General features: G+C 46.3%; 1 pseudogene; it reads right to left on the bottom strand.

The window, feature by feature from the left end:
* Window positions 1-12,153: 12,153 nt before the first annotated feature.
* LOC124552451 lies at window positions 12,154-12,271 on the bottom strand (annotated as a pseudogene).
* Window positions 12,272-12,916: the final 645 nt, after the last annotated feature.

The raw sequence follows: 12,916 nt of genomic DNA, 5'->3' as shown, positions 1-12,916 counted from the left end.
CGGATGCAGGCTGAGTTGGCATCCCTTCGCTCCCAGCTTCAGGCAGTGTTGGCTTCGGTCACACAGCTTGAGGCTGTTGCCAATGGGCATCACTGTGGGGGTCGGGATGGGGGTTTGTCGGGGACGGCCAGCTCGTCCCACGCATCCCCTGATCGGACTACGACTGTGGTTGCCGGGGATACTGCCCGCATTGAGGCTGATCTCTCACCTGTGGTAGAGTGGGAGGTCGTTTCAAGGTGTGGCAGGGGGCGAAAGACATTCCGGAGGGCTGAACGGAAAGCCTCTCCAGTTTGTCTGACGAACTGGTTTCAGGCTCTGTCTCAGGCTGATACTGATCTTCGGCCTGACATGGCTGCTTGTCCTGTTCCAGAGGTTGCCCCTCAGTCTGCAAGATCCGGGCAGTCGCAGAGGGTGGGCTTACTGGTAGTTGGGAGCTCCAACGTCAGGCGCGTAATGGGGCCCCTTAGGGAAATGGCAGCAAGAGAGGGGAAGAAAACCAATGTGCACTCCGTGTGCATACCGGGGGGAGTCATTCCAGATGTGGAAAGGGTCCTTCAGGATGCCATGAAGGGTACAGGGTGCACCCATCTGCAGGTGGTCGCTCATGTCGGCACCAATGATGTGTGTCGCTATGGATCGGAGGAAATCCTCTCTGGCTTCCGGCGGCTATCTGATTTGGTGAAGACTGCCAGTCTCGCTAGCGGGATGAAAGCAGAGCTCACCATCTGCAGCATCGTCGACAGGACTGACTGCGGACCTTTGGTACAGAGCCGAGTGGAGGGTCTGAATCAGAGGCTGAGACGGTTCTGCGACCGTGTGGGCTGCAGATTCCTCGACTTGCGCCATAGGGTGGTGGGGTTTCGGGTTCCGCTGGATAGGTCAGGAGTCCACTACACGCAACAAGCGGCTACACGGGTAGCAGGTGTTGTGTGGCGTGGGCTGGGCGGTTTTTTAGGTTAGATGGCCTTGGGCAAGTACAGAAAGGGCAACAGCCTCAACGGGTGCGGGGCAAAGTCAGGACATGCGGGGACCAAGCAGCAATCGGTATTGTAATTGTCAACTGTCGAAGCTGCGTTGGTAAAGTACAGGAACTTCAAGCGCTGATAGAAAGCACCGAAGCTGAAATCGTTATAGGTACAGAAAGCTGGCTTAAGCCAGAGATAAATTCTGCCGAAATTTTTACAAAGGTACAGACGGTGTTTAGCTAGGATAGATTGCATGCAACCGGTGGTGGAGTGTTCATCGCTGTTAGTAGTAGTTTATCCTGTAGTGAAGTAGAAGTGGATAGTTCCTGTGAATTATTATGGGTGGAGGTTACACTCAACAACCGAACTAGGTTAATAATTGGCTCCTTTTACCGACCTCCCGACTCAGCAGCATTAGTGGCAGAACAACTGAGAGAAAATTTGGAATACATTTCACATAAATTTTCTCAGCATGTTATAGTCTTAGGTGGAGATTTCAATTTACCAGATATAGACTGGGACACTCAGATGTTTAGGACGGGTGGTAGGGACAGAGCATCGAGTGACATTATACTGAGTGCACTATCCGAAAATTACCTCGAGCAATTAAACAGAGAACCGACTCGTGGAGATAACATATTGGACCTACTGATAACAAACAGACCCGAACTTTTCGAATCTGTATGTACAGAACAGGGAATCAGTGATCATAAGGCCGTTGCAGCATCCCTGAATATGGAAGTTAATAGGAATATAAAAAAAGGGAGGAAGGTTTATCTGTTTAGCAAGAGTAATAGAAGGCAGATTTCAGACTACCTAACAGATCAAAACGACAATTTCTGTTCCGACACTGACAATGTTGAGTGTTTATGGAAAAAGTTCAAGGCAATCGTAAAATGCGTTTTAGACAGGTACGTGCCGAGTAAAACTGTGAGGGACGGGAAAACCCACCGTGGTACAACAACAAAGTTAGGAAACTACTGCGAAAGCAAAGAGAGCTCCACTCCAAGTTTAAACGCAGCCAAAACCTCTCAGACAAACAGAAGCTAAACGATGTCAAAGTTAGCGTAAGGAGGGCTATGCGTGAAGCGTTCATTGAATTCGAAAGTAAAATTCTATGTACCGACTTGACAGAAAATCCTAGGAAGTTCTGGTCCTACGTTAAATCAGTAAGTGGCTCGAAACAGCATATCCAGACACTACGGGATGATGATGGCATTGAAACAGAGGATGACATGCGTAAAGCTGAAATACTAAACACCTTTTTCCAAAGCTGTTTCACAGAGGAAGACCGCACTGCAGTTCCTTCTCTAAATCCTCGCACAAACGAAAAAATGGCTGACATCGAAATAAGTGTCCAAGGAATAGAAAAGCAACTGGAATCACTCAATAGAGGAAAGTCCACTGGACCTGACGGGATACCAATTCGATTCTACACAGAGTACGCGAAAGAACTTGCCCCCCTTCTAACAGCCGTGTACCGCAAGTCTCTAGAGGAACGGAGGGTTCCAAATGATTGGAAAAGAGCACAGATAGTCCCAGTCTTCAAGAAGGGTCGTCGAGCAGATGCGCAAAACTATAGACCTATATCTCTTACGTCGATCTCTTGTAGAATTTTAGAACATGTTTTTTGCTCGCGTATCATGTCATTTCTGGAAACCCAGAATCTACTATGTAGGAATCAACATGGATTCCGGAAACAGCGATCGTGTGAGACCCAACTCGCCTTATTTGTTCACGAGACCCAGAAAATATTAGATACAGGCTCCCAGGTAGATGCTATTTTTCTTGACTTCCGGAAGGCGTTCGATACAGTTCCGCACTGTCGCCTGATAAACAAAGTAAGAGCCTACGGAATATCAGACCAGCTGTGTGGCTGGATTGAAGAGTTTTTAGCAAACAGAACACAGCATGTTGTTATCAATGGAGAGACGTCTACAGACGTTAAAGTAACCTCTGGCGTGCCACAGGGGAGTGTTATGGGACCATTGCTTTTCACAATATATATAAATGACTTAGTAGATAGTGTCGGAAGTTCCATGCGGCTTTTCGCGGATGATGCTGTAGTATACAGAGAAGTTGCTGCATTAGAAAATTGTAGCGAAATACAGGAAGATCTGCAGCGGATAGGCACTTGGTGCAGGGAGTGGCAATTGACCCTTACCATAGACAAATGTAATGTATTGCGAATATATAGAAAGAAGGATCCTTTATTGTATGATTATATGATAGCGGAACAAATACTGGTAGCAGTTACTTCTGTAAAATATCTGGGAGTATGCGTACGGAACGATTTGAAGTGGAATGATCATATAAAATTAATTGTTGGTAAGGCGGGTACCAGGTTGAGATTCATTGGGAGAGTGCTTAGAAAATGTAGTCCATCAACAAAGGAGGTGGCTTACAAAACACTCGTTCGACCTATACTTGAGTATTGCTCATCAGTGTGGGATCCGTACCAGGTCGGGTTGACGGAGGAGATAGAGAAGATCCAAAGAAGAGCGGCGCGTTTCGTCACTGGGTTATTTGGTAACCGTGATAGCGTTACGGAGATGTTTAATAAACTCAAGTGGCAGACTCTGCAAGAGAGGCGCTCTGCATCGCGGTGTAGCTTGCTCGCCAGGTTTCGAGAGGGTGCGTTTCTGGATGAGGTATCGAATATATTGCTTCCCCCTACTTATACTTCCCGAGGAGATCACGAATGTAAAATTAGAGAGATTAGAGCGCGCACGGAGGCTTTCAGACAGTCGTTCTTCCCGCGAACCATACGCGACTGGAACAGGAAAGGGAGGTAATGACAGTGGCACGTAAAGTGCCCTCCGCCACACACCGTTGGGTGGCTTGCGGAGTATCAATGTAGATGTAGATGTAGAAATTTAGATAGAGATATATATATATGAAACCTGAAAACGTAGCAGGCAGACCTTTACCAGTCGTATCTAATCGCGTGTTCCAAGTGATGTAAGATACGATGGTATAAAATACTACATCAAGGAAACTGTGAAAAGGAGAAAGTGTGTAAGTTTGTACTGCAAACATACGCCATCAGCAGTTCGCACAAAATGCGGGAAATGTGACGCAGGATTACGAATACAATATTTTGAAATAACCAGCGAATGTCAGTAAATTAAAGACTACTAAGTAATTTATGTTTAATGCTATTTTGTGTAAAACTGACATGGTGAGACCGTGGCTGTGTACAATTAATGTAGATTGATTCTTACAAAGAAGAAGATAGCAACCAGTGCACTGTGCATAATCGTCAGTTTTCGATTTTTCTTCTTCCACAGTAGCGAAATATTCTTGGTGTGTTGGTGCCATCGAAAATTCCGCTCAATTTTGTTGTGAATTTGCAGGATTGTATTTTTGAAACATTGCAAAATATACGCAGCACTTATATGATTTGCGTATCACCATATTGTGCTACGCAAAACACACACACACACACACACACCAACTTCACATGTGGCAAATACGTTTTGGTGTGTGTGTGTGTGTGTGTGTGTGTGTGTGTGTGTGTGTGTGTGTGTGTGTGTGTGTGTGTGCGTGTGTGTGTTGCGTAGCACAATATGGTGATATGCAAATCATATAAGTGCTGCGTATATTTTGCAATATTTCATAAATACAATCCTGCAACTTCGCAACAAAATTGAGCGGAATTTTCGATGGCACCAACACACCAAGAATATTTCGCTACTGTGGAAGAATAAAAATCGAAAACTGACGATTATGTAAAGTGCATGTTGTAAATCTTATGAACAGCGGTCTGATGATGAAATTTTCAGTTCGAAACCGATTACGGCGCTATTTACTTCAATAAATAGCAGTGTTAATAGTGGCTGGTTGCTGTCTTCTTCTTTGTAAGAATCAACCTACATTAATTTAGGTTTGTTGTTGTAAATTGGTTTGCAAGAATTATTTTGTTCAAATCCTGCCTTATTGGTTTCAAAATCATCTTTATAATAGTATCAGTAATTAAAATTCAGCGTCGCAGAATTTTTTTTAAATAGGAATCTAAGTGCCCAGTGTGTCCATTTAGACACAGTATATACAGACCCATTAAGACAGAGAAAGATCAAATAATACTTTGCTTCAATTGAGACTATTTGGTTCCAGAGACCTTTTCAAGTCTGAAACATTTAAGATGTATATGTACTGTTCAAACTGAAGCTATGGACGAAAATTTGTACCAAGGCCGGGATTCGAATCGAGATCTCCTGCTCACAAGGCTGATGCTCTAACCACCACGCCGTCTTGCACAATGGCTTTTCACAATTGCTTAGACTACCATAGCACTCCACCTTCCTGAACCCAGATTGCCATTCACATCTTTGCCCACTTGGTATGTGGGAATTTGGACTGAGGAAGAAGGCGTGCTAGGGTAGTGTGTGCACTTTTGCAAAGCCACTGTGCAAGGTGGCGTGGTGGTTAGAGCATCAGCCCCCTGAGCGGGAGACACGGTGCGAATCCTGGCTTTGGTACAAATTTGCATTCGTGATTTCAGTCTGCATATACCTATATATAAGAGATTTGTTTCCATTACGTAGATGTATAAGAGGTCAATAAAATGAAAATATTCAAAAATATTCCGTTTTCAAAAATTCTAGCATTCACGGGGAACAGAGAATGCCTACAACGTTTAGAATACAATTGAACAAATCAAGTCTTAGTTGGAGACTTTGTCGTTACAGGTGATGAAAACGCACAGAACAAAGTACATTATTTTGAACATTTCATCCGTACTGCATGTACCCTCACGCTTTTGTTTTCTTTACTGTAGAGTAAATCGGCTGGAGTATTTCTAGGCAAAGGATTTTTACTTTCTTACGTTCCAAAATATAGTGGCTATCTTGCATGAAAACAAGAGTGAATGGTGATTTAAGGAAAAACCATTTCCGTGGAGTTTTTACTTCAGAATCGATGAGTGGAACACGAAACACTAAGTTACCCCCTCCCCCCCCCTCCCCGATCCCCCCTACAAACACACACACACACACACACACACACACACACACACACACACACACGTCGATAGATACTGGAACAAGGAAAGCTGTGATGGCAGATCGTGAGTCATGTCTTTATAGCTCGGTCTTTAGAGGTATCTCCTTGAAAAACAAGCTCACCGTTTATAGTCCATGACCGACACATAGTTTGTCACGTATATACGATGCTGCACATTCCATATATACACTGAAGCACAAAGAAACTGGTATAGGCATGTAAACAGGCAGAATACGGCGCTGCGATCGGTAACGCCTATACAAGACAAGTGTCTGCACGCAGTTTTTAGACCAGTTACTGCTGCTACAATGACAGAGGATCAAGATTTAAATGAGTCCGAACGTGTTGTTATAGTCGGCGCACGAGCGATGAGACACAGCATCGCCGAGGTAGCGATGAAGTGGGGATTTTCCCATACGACCATTTCACGAGTGTGCCGTGAATATCAGGAATTCGGAAAAACATCAAATCTCTGACATCGCTGCGGCCGGAAAAAAATCCTGCAAGAACGCGACCAACGACGACTGAAGAGAATCGTTCAACATGACAGAAGTGCAACCCTTCCACAAATTGCTACAGATTTCAACGCTGGGCCATCAACAAGTGTCAGTGTGTGAACCATTCAATGAAACATCATCGATACGCGCTTCGGAACTGAAGGCCCACTCGTGTACCCTTGATGACCACACGACACAAAGCTTTATACCTCGCCTGGGCCTGTCAGCACCGGCATTGGACTCTTGATGACTGGAAGCATGTTGCCTGGTCGGACGAATCTCGTTTCAAATTGTATCGAGCGGATAACAATCTCATGAATCGATAGACCCTTCATGTCAGCAGGAGAATCTTCAGGCTGGTGAAGGCTCTGTAATGGTGTGGGGCATATGCAATTGGAGTGATATGGAACCCCCGATACGTCTGGATACGACTCTGATAGGTGACAAGTACTTAAGCATCCTGTCTGATCACCTGCATCCATTCATGTCCATTGTGTATTCCGACGGACTTGGGCAATTCCAGCAGCAATGTGACACCCCACACATCCAGAATTGCTACAGACTGACTCTAGGAACCGTCTTCTGAGTTTAAACACTTGCACTGGCCACCAAACTCCCCACATGTGAACATTAATGAGCATATCTTGGATGTCTTGCAACGTGCTGCTCAGAAGAGATCTCCACCCCGTCATACTCTTACGGATTTATGGGCAGCCCAGCATGATTCATGGTGTCAGTTGCCTTCAGCACTACTTCTGACATTAGTCGGGTCTATGCCATGTCGTATTGCAGCAGTTCTGCGTCCTCGCGGGGGCCCTACACGATATTAGGCACGTGTATCAGTTTCTTTGGCTCTTCAGTGTATATAGTGTAAAGATAACCTTTTGCCCGCTTTCCTGTGTAGCCCGAGTATCGAAATACATTCTCGACCAGAGCTGCTCGACCGCTGATATCCGACACCACCGCCGACTACCGCACAAGGCATATGCGACATGGGCTTGCCTGCTGGCCTGTAGTTCTCAGTAGCATACCTGTGCAAAGCGAGCCGGTCATTTGCGAAGATAATCATCGAAGGCTGTACTGAGCTGCGTATTATCGACCTTGCCATGTTTTGTACTTGATGCAGACTGCTCCTAGGAAGGACAGATATCACTTACAGGCATCACTGTGCTCAGGGGTATTGTGTTCGATTCACTGCTCACTCTGGGAACTCTGTCGTTACGGCTTGCTCGGAACTATCTTGGTTCTCCTTATGTCGCAGCTTAGTTGTCTTCTCGAGTAACTGGACTGATTATTTCTCCCTGCAGTATCCGACAGAAAACTAGCTTAGTAGGTAAAATTTTTGCAAGGGACATACGTATGTCCGAAATGAAGGAAAAGCGAATACGACTCAAATATTTAACTGTCGCGATGATAATGATGCTTCTTATGTATCATACTATGAAAAGTACTCGATGCACATCATGGTCATTGTACAAACTGTATATGCGCAGTACTTTTACGTATACTGGGTAAAAAATACTTTGAGTATGACGAATCTTTATACAGTACCCAAATTCATTTTATAATATCTAATTCCCCATTGCATTGCTGCAAAATGTAATTTTCTTTTGTTGTTATTGTCGCTTCCCTTACGTTTCCTCCAAATTCTAGCACCCCTTCACCGACCCCTCTCCCGCTCCCGGCTTCCCCCCGCCCCCTTCCCCCCCCCCCCCCCCCCTCTCCCTGCCACTCACATATTATTTCCAACATTTAGACATTTAGTCTGAATGCTTTCTGTTATTTCCGTTTCACATTTATTTGCTGCTTAGTTAACTTCAGCTATTTCGGAACGGCACTCTCAAAGATGACGTTGGAAGAAATGGCATATTACCTTGAAGATTAAGTAACTGATTTACGTTGTTTTATTTTGAATATCTTTACAATAGAGTAACATGAGCATATCGAACTGCTGTTACCTGATTCGATCAGCCAGCGGTCATACTCAAACTAAATGCGCATGTTGCAAGTGATTTCCTTTGCTTTTTACATGAAACTATACAGTACTGATAGTCGCAGTTTGCGGCATCGTGTAAGGTAAGTCAATAAGATCCGTGTAGATTTTTTTCTTAACGATTCTTTCTGGTTTGTTTTAGGTGCTAAATAATTATCTGAAATGACCACACTTGAAGAGAGAGCCCAAGAAGTGGGGTGGTATGCAGAAACGAAGTTACCCGTTGCTGCCCAAAGAACATGAATTTCAAAAAGTGCCAATGGTTCAAATGGCTTTGGGCACTATGGGACTTAACTTCTGAGTTCATCAGTCTCCTAGAACTTAGAACTACTTAAACCTAACTAACCTAAGGACATCACACACATCCATGCCCGAGGCAGGATTCGAACCTGCGACCGTAGCGATGGCGCGGTTCCAGACTGCAGCGCCTAGAACCGCTCGGCCACGCCGGCCGGCGTGCCAGTCGTCGTTAAGATGATTACCGCTTGGTACGATAAGTTCCTAGCCACTGGCAGTGTACACAGACAGACAGTCTCTGGTAGGAAACGAACGTCTAATGAAATGGTAGAGGAGATCTGGGATACCTTCCAAGAAGCCCCCCCATTTTCTATTGAGATGTTGGACCGGACTGGCAAATCCTCGGTTACGCAGGAAATGTTGCTTTCTGTGACGAAACAACCTTCCTCACAAGTGGGAAATGTAATCGGCACAAAATTCTGGGGTTCGGAAAATCAACATAGTTTTCGAGAACATGTCAGAGAAGCGTAAAAATTAATGTGCAGAGTGTGCTTCGTGAAAGACAGCATAGTTGGATCATTTTCCTTCATCCAGCAAACAGCAACAGGAACCTTTTATCTGGACATCTTTGAGCGGTTTGTTTCTTACCCTTCAGCCAAATGCTGTCGTCCACTGGGATGGAGCACTGCCGCCCTGTAGTTTAGCTGTGGTACAGCGATGGATAGGACGTGGTGGACCAACCAAGTGGTCACTGCAGTCTCCGGACATAGCCCCTGCTGATTTCGCCCTCTAGCCGGCCGCTGGTGGTCGAGCGGTTCTGGCGCTACAGTCTGGAACCGCGCGACCGCTACGGTCGCAGGTTCGAATCGTGCCTCGGGCATGGATGTGTGTGTTGTCCTTAGGTTAGTTAGGTTTAAGTAGTTCTAAGTTCTAGGGGACTTATGACCTCAGCAGTTGAGTCCCATAGTGCTCAGAGCCATTTTTTTGATTTCGCCCTCTCTGTTTATGTGAAAGAATGTATATTTCTCCTGTACGTGATGTCGAGGAGCTGTGGACGCAATAGCCTGTATCACCGCAGACACGCTTGTGCGCAAACAGGTTGAGATCGAGTATCGTCTAGGACAGGGGTGTCCAACCGGAGGCCCGTGGGTCGCATGCTGCCCAAATCAAGTATGAATGCGGCTCAATAAGTTAGCATCTGCGGAATGTTTTCAATCGAACTCCCGTCAGATGATGCTATTCTCTCATTGGTCCATTCCTTTTTTTTTCCTTTTTTATCAGCAGTTATTGTTCGCAGTGGTAAGTATATTATGTGCGACCCAAATATACTCGTCTTTTTCCACTGTGGCCCAGGCCAACTAAAAGGTTGAGCACCCCTGGTCTAGATATTTTACGATATATCCCATGTAGAGCTGTATTAATTTTTTGTAAAACATTGAGTTATGTTACATGATACCGTAAAACAAACACACCGAGCGAGGTGGCGCAGTGGTTAGCACACTGGACTCGCATTCGGAAGGAGTACGGTTCAATCCCGTCTCCGGCCATCCGGATTTAGGTTTTCCGTGATTTCCCTAAATCGCTTCAGGCAAATGCCGGGATGGTTCCTTTGAAAGGGCACGGCCGATTTCCTTCCCCATCCTTCCCTCACCTGAGCTTGCGCTCCGTCTCTAATGACCTCGTTGTCGACGGGACGTTAAACACTAATCTCCTCCTCCTCCTCACCGTAAAACAGCATGTATCTAAGTGTCATAGTATTTTCTTTAATTGCATTTGGAAATCAGGAAGCTTCCGTGTGTGTACCCTGCATTTCAACATTTGTTGCAAATGTTTCGAAACATTTAGAGTATAGTTGTGTGAGAGTACAGTCACCAATAATAACCAAAAAGAAACCTGGGGCAATTCGGTCGTCGAGTGTGCGGTGAAGCTGGTTCTAGCTACGGCGCTGGCCCCCTGCGAATCCCAACTAATTCACACTGCAGCTCCCTTTGTGTGAGCAAGTAGCGTAATTAACGAGCGGCTCATGCGGGTACCGTTAGCATCTAGAAAATCCCGTCGTGCCGCTGATTGCGAGCAGATTTAAGGTCAGCGCGAGTCCTTGCGCTGAGCCGCCCCTGCTTGCTATTGTTTACTGGCCGCCCTAACTCGGCTGCTGGCCGCCTTGCCTGGACGCGGAGCTTTCGGGCCAGAGCGCTGTGATTAACGGGTCTGCCGCCAGGGGCGCGCTTGACGCTGGCCACATGGCCGCACACCCCACCCTCCCAGCCCCGTAATGCGGTTACAGCCACCGCCCACCCCACCCCCAGGCCGGCCGCACCAGCGGCTCAACTCCAGAGGACCGCGCTCATCCACCTTCCTGCAGCGCATTTAGCTGACGTTTCTCCAACACGCGGGCTGACAGTAGGATTGCCGCACAACGAGTTTTCTTCTGGCTACCTGCTTAATGATGGGCATACGGGCGCCATTACGAGGAAAGCAGGTTTTTGAGTGCCCCACCGAGCGAAGTACCGCAGTGGAGAAGACATTGGGCAATTCTAAATTCAGCAAGCCACCTTACGGCGTGTGGAGAAGAATACTGCTAGTCCCACTATGGCTTACCCCTTACCCTGTACCATTCGTAAATGGTGCGTAGGGAATGTGGGTAAAACTCGTTATGAGCTGTAATTTTCTCGTCTCGCTTATTTCGCTAGAAGCATGTGGGAAGAAGTGAAGTGTTGCCTGGATCATTTGTCTAACGTAGCTTTCGGAATTTCAGTCTGCCCGTGAGGCCTAATTTCTATTCTGTAGATTAGCCCCTGGAGTTTTTGAGCATCACCCTAACGCTGTCGCGCTTACTACAGGGGCACGCAACGAAACATGCCATGCTCCACTGGATACTGTCAATCTCTTCTATGAATCCAATCTGGTAAGGAATCCAGACTCATGAGCAATATTCAGAAATCGGTCGAACAAGAGATATTCAGAGAAAGTATGCGGAACGACGTGTAAGTGGGATGGCCACGTAAAAGCTAGATGTACGAGAAGTGTATGCCTTACAGGTTCGGTGGAAGAATGTCAAGGGAATATTATTCATTTACGATGAGAAACTCTGGTGTAAAGAAACATTTAAATAGGTCATAAAGATTACATATTGCCAACATTACATCAAAGAGAACAGAAGGGCGTGGCGAAAGTTAGGTCTGGCCGATCGCTCGTAGAATCGGTAGATACCAAATGTGACAAGTATGAGCGCGTATTAATAAAAACTAAACTCCTCCCGAACAGGCCATGAAGACCTAACGGTACCGACCGGCCGCCGTGTCATCCTCAGACCACAGGCGTCACTGGGTGCGGATGTGGAGGGGCATGTGGCCAGCACACCGCTCTCCCGGCCGTATGTCAGTTTCCGAGACCGGAGCCACCACTCTCAATCAAGTAGCTCCTCAGTTTGCCTCACAACGGCTGAGTGCACCCCGCCTGCCAACAGTGCTTGGCAGACCGGATGGTCACCCATCCAAGTGCTAGCCCAGCCCAACAGCGCTTAACTTCGGTGATCCGACGGGAGCCGGTGTTACCACTGCGGCAAGGCCGATGGCAGCGGGTATTAATGGTTGATCATAATCATACGTACGCAAGATCGCAGTACCTTCTTCCTGCGAAGACGTCACTCAGCGAAAACTAACCAATATGCAGAGATGGCAGTAGGCCTTTTGTGGTGGCCATCATGCCGATATGGGCGTGGAGGGCTCCACCCCGGCCCGGAAGGAATGCGATGGAGGTTACGGAATGAACGAGTTTGCACACTATCCCATCTTGCACAGTCAAGGTTTTGGGAGACATCAAGGGAATAGGTTTACGGAGATGGCTTGCATTTGACAGAGGTCCGAAGATCCCGGAATTTTTTTATATCCTTCGTCGAACATTATTCCGAGCTCATCGGCAAGAGCTTGCCAGTTCCAGATTGAGATCTTTGTATGTATTTGTGTCAACGTCCGATGGCTCTCGTCATAGATGAATCGCATTAATAAAACTCATAGTTCTATTGTTTGTCTACTTGTCCATTGGTGTATACAACAAATTCACGACGACAGACAACTGCAACACATGCGCCTATGTGTACCGGTGAAAACTTGCGAACAAAAGAGCAACGATAATATTGTTGTTGCTCTTGAAAACAAAGATCAGAGCGAGAGGGGAGATAGATATCGTTCCGAAAACGAAATATTCGGGATTTTCGGAGG

The sequence above is a fragment of the Schistocerca americana genome, chromosome 1 (genome assembly GCF_021461395.2).
Source record: "Schistocerca americana isolate TAMUIC-IGC-003095 chromosome 1, iqSchAmer2.1, whole genome shotgun sequence".
Lineage (NCBI taxonomy): Eukaryota > Metazoa > Arthropoda > Insecta > Orthoptera > Acrididae > Schistocerca > Schistocerca americana.
The sequence above is the reverse complement of the archived record's forward strand: the minus strand, read 5'-3'. Positions and strand labels throughout refer to the sequence as shown.